This window comes from Sus scrofa, chromosome X (assembly GCF_054392235.1).
Source record: "Sus scrofa isolate SSC_HxYL_T2T_F1_AM1 chromosome X, Sscrofa_HxYL_maternal_Yorkshire_Landrace_v2.0, whole genome shotgun sequence".
Classification (NCBI taxonomy): domain Eukaryota; kingdom Metazoa; phylum Chordata; class Mammalia; order Artiodactyla; family Suidae; genus Sus; species Sus scrofa.
The window spans coordinates 10,029,433-10,036,892 of record NC_139401.1 but is presented as its reverse complement, the minus strand read 5'-3'; the positions used below and the strand labels follow the sequence as shown (position 1 = coordinate 10,036,892).

Below are 7,460 nucleotides of genomic sequence, written 5' to 3'. Positions count from 1 at the left end.
TCCCTTTTTAGCATCAGGAGAAAGATCACTTGAAACATTAAATTTAGATAACTGACAAAAACTAGGAAGCCAGTGAGCCTGGTTGAATGAAGAGGGGAGGTGTTAGCAGAGTGATAGGCAAAGCTGCAGATGGGGCTGCAGCTGGGAGCAAAACACATGAGTCAGCCTGAGGTTTGGTCATCCCTGGGAAGCCAAGGGGACACATCTCTAGAGGTGTGTGGTGAGGACTCAAGGGCCCCAGCAGGTGCTGAAGGCCAAGGTGAGAAGAGGGGAGCACAGGTGGGGAGATGCTGCTGCCCAGATGCTTCCTGCCCAGGCCAGAGGGCAGCTGATGCTACTTGTATTATGGAAAACGTAGTATGTGGATCCTGGAAACAAGACGGTGGTCAGTGTGTGGAGAATGAAAAAATTAAAAACCCCGTTTTGTTTCATGAGTGAATATTGTAGCCTATTTCTTCCCCATCTTTTTTCAGCTCTTATTTTTAAAGTTGAAATTATACTTCATATGCGTGTTGGGTATTGTTGGTCTTTGCTCTGTGTTTTCCCCAGCATTTTATTATGATAATCTCCAAATATGCAACAAGGTGGAAATGATTTTAGAGCCAACCCACCAAGACTCTGCCATAACCATGTGACGCTCTTTCCTTTTCACATGTCTATGCATTTGTCCATCCCTCTCTCCATCCATCAGTCCTAGCCCTTGATGCCTTTTGTGGTAAACTGCCTACATCAGCAGGTGTCTCCTTGAGTGTTTCAGCAAGCACAACCTCAACCTGCCAGCCGTGTTGTTTATAGAGCTATTCTTTGTATATATACTTTACACACCAATCTTGATATGTATGGGGTTTTTAACTCCCCCTTTTCTTCCATTTACTATTGTATTGTAACCACTGTGCTTCAGATCACGTGAAGCCAACACATGAACCCAGAAAATTCAAAGACTCTGTGACTTTGAGCCTCCCCACCCTGGAGGATGGACTGTGTCCATCTCTCGTTTTTGGCTCTTAGGAAAGTGGGGGGTTTCCTCACACAGGTCTCCGCCCTTTTCATACATATGGAGCTCACTGCCAGGGAGTGGAGAGCTGGCTGTTTTTATGCGAGGACTGTTTGGATTCTGATTGCTAAGTCCCTACTGTAGGTACAAGAGAGGTGGTGGATTTTCGTGTAGTTAGTATCGAGCTGCATGGCTGAACTTTCTGTTGGACTGGAAGTGTGCTCTTTTAGGCCTTTTAAATAAGGAAAGGTGTTTTATCGGAGTGCCCATTGTGGTTTAGCGGGTTCAGACCCAACCTTGTCTCTCTTGCTCACTGGGTTAAGGATCTGGTGGTGCCCCAATCTGCAGAGCAGGTTGCAGAAGTGACTCAGATCCGGTGTTGCTGTGGCTGTGGCATAAGCTGACTCAGGTTGAGCTGCAGCTCTGATTCAACCCTTAGCCTGGAACTTCCATATGCCACAGGTATGGCCATAAAAAGAAAAAAAAAGTTTGATTTTGTCTTCTTTTTTTTAACGACCATGCCACAGCCTAGAGAAGTTCCTGGGCCAGGGCTTGAATCTGAGCTGCCATAGCTGTGGATATACGGGATCCCTTAACCCACTGTGCTGGGCTGGGAACCGAACCCACACCTCTGCAGCCACCTGAGCTGCTGCAGTTGGATTCTTAACCCACAGTGCCACGACAGGAACTCCAGTTTTTTTTCTTCTTGAAATTGTATGTTTCCTACTTCTATTCACTGAAACAGTTGTCACAGTAGATATGACAGCCCAGTGGAACAAGCAGCACCAGGGCCCAAATTGTGGTTTCTAAATTCCATGCTCATGTCTAGGGTTCCCTGAAGGAATGGCCTGGCTGATTGAAGGTCATTGGTCTGACATGTACAAGATGCACCTGCTGCATCCTCTTGAGTGACAAGCAAGAAAGCCTCAGAGACGAATAGAGACTGCTCATGGGGTTTCCTTTTGTCCTGATGATATGTCTTAAGAGAGTTGTAAAGGCTGTACCCCCATGTGTATATACTCAACCACTGGGACATGTGAGAGGGTGCATTTTACGGTGTATGAATTATATTTACAAATGATTATTAAATTATGATTTTTTGTCAAAGTATCTGTACTAACAAAACAAAAACGTCTAAGGGAAACCCCCACCACTTCCGCTGCATAGGCCATGGAGATGTAGACTGACTGTGGATCATAGGAAGCACGTTCTCTCTGCATGCATCAGTTCTTGGACCAGGGATTGAACTCGCACCCTGGAAGTGACAACACCAGGTCCTTAACCCACTGAGCCACCAGGGAACTCCAGGAAGCATTACGTAATGGATGGGCATGGTCAGAGAATCGGTTAGTGAAGAGCCATTCTGGGTTCCAGGATGTGGAAGAGAAGCGGTGCATGTTGAGTACACTGTCAGCACGTGGATTTTCAGTGGGCAAAAATTTGCTGATATATAAATCTCAGAGAATTGGAAAGTTAGGAAAAAATTTATTAAGATAAACAGTGTGGAGTTTCCTTCATGGCTCAGCACTTAACAAACCTGACTAGGATCCATGAGAATGCGGGTTCCATCCCTGGCCTCATGCGGTGGGTTAAGGATCGGGCATTGCCATGAGCTGTGGTGGAGGTTGCAGATGCAGCACGGATCCCACGTGGCTGTGGCTGTGGTGTAGGCCAGCAGCTGTAGCTTGGATTTGACCCCTAGCCCTGGAACCTCCATATGCTGCGGGTGCATCGCTAAAAAGAATAAAAAAAGGAATATAGCATACCTGGAAAAATGAAAAAAAAAGTACTTCAATGCAGAATGCAGATTTTTCAGGAGAAACAAGTGTGGAAAAAGTAGGCAAGACTCCAGTGCTTTTCCACAAGTATTTTGACATCATCCAAATAGGCATGAGCATAAAAGATCTACAGGCTCTGGGAGAAGACTTGGGACTCTTTTCAAACATAGGAGAGAAAATAGTGAAGATAAGCTAGAACTGTGATCCAAACACTTCCATGTTCTTTTTCAGCCCCTCATGAACTTCAGCAAAATGACGGCAAGCTCTCAGAAGTGGAAGAGGTTCAAGAAACATACATACAAACCGATTGCCGGCCCTTGACAGGCTTCATGTCTTAGGATTCTGGAGACTATAATGGCTACATGATCTCCCTGCGTTTAGAATTTGCTTTGCTCCCAAGATAGTTTTTCTGCAGTAAAACCTTTTCCTTTGAAATCTCTTTCTTTCTTTCTTTGTCTTTTTTTTTTTTTTTAGGGCTGTACCCACTGCATATTGAGGTTCCCAGGCTAGGGGTACAATGGGAGCTACAGCCACCTGCCTACACCACAGCCACAGCATCGTGGGATCCGAGCCACATCTGTGACCTACACCACCGCTCACAGCAACGCCGCATCCGTAACCCACTGAGTGAGGCCGGGGATGGAACCTGTGTCCTCACGGGAATAGTCAGATTTGTTTTTGCTGATCCATGACAGGAACTCCCCTTTTGAAAGTCTTAAATTTTTTTTTTATCAATGGAAGTATAGAATTGACTGACAATGTTGTGTTGGTTTCAGGTGTACAACAAAGAGATTCGGAGATTGTCTGTCTGTCTATCTATCTATCTGTCTAGTACATACGTTTTTCAGATTCTTCTCCCTTGTCGGCTATTACAGACGACTGAGTATAGGTCCCTGTGCTGTCCAGTAGGGCCTTCTTGGTTATCTACCTTTCCAATATTAACATGCTTTCTAGTCATGTTTCTTGAAAGGAAAATGACTTTTAGCCATGATTTCATTTTAATAAACATGCATTTTTTTCTTAAATTTAAAAGCAGAACCTATCCCTCCCAGCTCGTTAATGAAATGATCCTAAGCAGATTATATCTGTACTTAATTTCAAGTCTAGGTATGTATTTACCTAGTGCAGTTAACTTGTTTAAAAAATAAACTGAGAATTATGAGCATGTTCATGAAACGGCAAATCCATTTTTGGAAATTGTCATTTCTTTTGAAAATGAGAACCATGAGTAGATGAAGACAGTTCTGAACCTGTGCAAAAGTTTGTATATATGGGAACTAGACTGGAGAGCCTTTCCAAGAGGTTAGAACCACTGGTATAAAAGGTAGTTAGATGTAGAGTCAATATGTTTTCATTGCAACATCTAGCATTTGACAGATGTAGGTGTTAATTGTATTGGTAGGTCGTTTTCTCTATGACTTTCCTCTTCAGGAAAATGATGTTCATCGAATGAATTTTATTAAGTGAAGAGTTGAGGTAAACAGTAGGTTAAGATTTTCTGGAATAAGGGTGCGTTAAGAAACAATCTCACCGCCAAGAGAGTATCAGGGGACAGGTGTCCCTGTGGCTCCATTGCCCGGGAGGGCACAATTCGATCATAAAAGGAATGGTGAGTTCAGTGAAGTGAAACACTGTGAATATGTAGGAACCCCCAAGTTTGGTGAAAAACATTGATGAGACAATTAGGGAAATTTGAACACTGACTAGGTATTTGAATGCAATAGGAACTTGTGGAATTTTTTGGTGGGATAATGTGGTTACCTTAAAATATTGACAGTTCTAGCAGCTGAGATAATCACTGACTTTGGAATGCATCTGAAAACTTCTAGAATAAAACATGGACATGATCTTGAACTCATAATCAAGAGCTGATACTCAAAAATGGAAAAGTGAGACAGGGGAAACTTTTTAAAAAATGCATTGGTCAACACCAAATCTATTTAGGGCATCCTCTCTTGTTATTTCTCTAGAATTTAACAATGCGAGGGGGGAAATGAAGCCTTTATTTCTTATTTATTTTTTTGGATTAGTAACCAAGTAGCCATATTTGCTGAGGGGAAGTTTTTGTTTTTGTTTTTTTCTGGCTGTAGCCAGGGCATCTTGAGGTTCCCAGGCCAGGGATCAAATCTGATTCGCAGCTGCCATCTAGGCTGCAGCTGCGGGAACACTGGATCCCTAACCCACTGCACTGGGCCAGGGATCGAACACGGCGGGAACTCCGAGGAGGGAAAGTTCTATACAAAAGCATCCCAGCTAACAAACATGGCAAGAATGGTCATATAATGAAGTCACCACTTGTAATCCTTAGTGCAAGAAATGATTCAAGCAAAGGCAATCAGTAGATGAAACGGTGAGCTGGACGGGTGCTGAAATGTAGGAAAGGGATCCAGCTATTCTCTCGTGCTCCATTCATCCATCTTAGCATCATGAATAAAGGACTCGTCATGTGTGCTGCCTGGTGGCATGCACTCAGGATGAAGTACAGGGCGCCACCTCTGACATACTCTCAAAGAGCTGACCTAGACTATAAAGCACTCCCCTTGCTGCTCGCTCTCGGCCCTTAAGGAAAGTGAAGCCTGGAGAAGGAACACCTTTAATGCAAGGACAGTTGAGCCACTTTCAAGTCAGAGTCCTTTTCTTAGCGGGCAGGGAGGGTGTAGTAGGCAGAGTGCGTTACATGAAGACCTGAGAGGCAGTGTGAGTGCCTTGTGTGTGTGTGGGGGGGGAAACAGAAGCACAGAGTTATTTTTGAGGCATTAAACATTTCTAAGTATTTGATCACAGGAATGATTCTTAATGTTTTTCAGGTAGAATATGGCTCTGTGAGGAAATGCCCATTTGTTAGTAATATTGGATCACTATTGGGGGATATCAGGGAGCCTGATGCCTGGGGTTTGCTTTAAAATCCCCTGGAAGAATAAAAAGAGGTTCCAAGAGGGGAGGGAGTTCCCAGTGTGGCTGATTAGGTAAAGAACCCAGTATAGTGTCCGTGAGCATCTGGGTTCGATCCCTGGCCTCAATCTGTGAGTTAACGATCCGGGGTTGCTGCAAGCTCTGGTATAGCCTGGCAACTGCAGGTCTGATTGGACCCCTAGCGTGGGAACTTCCATATGTTGTAGGTGTGGCCCTAAAATATAAGTAAATAAATAAAAAACCAAACAGGGGAAGGGAGAGATAAAGCTAGTGTGGCAGAATCTTGCTACCTTTTGAGTCTGGTAGTAAAGTGGGGGAGTGGTTGCATGTACTCTTCTCCCTGTGCACATCTTGGACAGTCTGACATGATACAGGTGATCACCAGGCTGTAGGAAAGAAGGTTGGGTGTTTTTAGCAGAAGTTGAAGAGGGAGACGTGAGACTCTCTGAAACCTCTGTCCACACGAGGTTGAGAATATGGACGATTTATTTGACAGTCATTAAAATGCAGATCCAAAAAGACCCGCTGGCAAGTAGGTAAGATTTTTAATGGGATTTTGCATACTCGACTAGGCAACGAGTGAATCAAATGCAGCCACAGAGGGTAACAGCCATTATGGGGCCAAATTACCTTTGGCGTGGCCTAGAGTCCTTCCAAGTCAGTGACACAGCATCCTGATGTAATCCTTCCTATGAAGCCTGGTAATGTGGGATTTGGAAAGCCAGTGCAACGAGGAATTTTCTGTGTCTGAAGGTGCGGGGTGCACTCGGCTCTCTAGTGGGTATTTGTAAGAGAGGACAACCAGCCCACCAACCAAGAGTGCAAAGGAACCCAGACAGGCCATGAGAGTAGCCCCGCTGACTTGCTGGGAGTCCAGCTTGAAGGGTACATTGAAAGAAAGTGGCAAGGAAGGTGGCGCGTCCTTGACAGACTGGTGGTTCCAGACCACAGCAGCTAGGATCCAGGCACCAGCAGCTATGTTCAGCATTCCTGCAACAGCAAATGGATTACAGGTGTTCTTCTGCCCTCTTCTCAGGTACATATTCCTAAGCGCAAAGACGATGGCAGCTTTGCCAAAAAGCCCTAGAATGCTTGCAACTATGAGGAAGTTTTGGGCAACACGGATATCAAGTGGGATGTAAGTATCGTGGTGGTTGTAATGGTGGCACACGCTGGCTCTGTTGACACCGTTGATGTGATGGAAGGGGCAAGCTCTCCACATTCCCACACAGGCTAGGACAGAGGGTAAGAGCGAGGTGTTGTTGACATACCACACTCGCCACTCCACCAGGCCCATGGACCTGGTGCCAAGGATCCATCCGATGGTGGCCACCATGAACCCTGCCAGCTGGCGTTTAGGGCTTCCATTGAACAAGGGCATGGTGACTGCGCTCCCTGGGGAACTGCAAAGGAACACAGGGCATCCATCAGGAGACTGGGCCCCTGGTGCCTGGAACAGGCCCCTGGGGTGAGCAGTGCTCTGCTGAGAGGGAGGTTCTCAGCTGCAGGGGAGGTGCCATGCTGGGAGGCAAGCCCCATGCTGGGGTACGAGTAGCGGGGAAAGCACTATCCTGAAAGGGAGGCCCTTTGTTGAGAGTGAAGTGCTGTGCTCAAAGGGAGGTGCTTTGCTCAGAGGAAGGCGCTATGCTGGAGGGAAGGGCTGTTACCTGGGAACAGAGACATCTGCGGGGGTGGGGGCACAGGCCACTCAAAGATGTGAGGGGCCAGCTGGCATTATGGACTGAAGCCTTAACATGCAAAGACCTTCAAACAGG

General features: G+C 45.7%; 1 pseudogene; it reads right to left on the bottom strand.

Moving 5' to 3' along the window:
• Window positions 1–6,343: 6,343 nt before the first annotated feature.
• LOC110258629 (claudin-34 pseudogene) lies at window positions 6,344–7,066 on the bottom strand (annotated as a pseudogene).
• Between the last annotated feature and the right edge of the window lie 394 nt (window positions 7,067–7,460).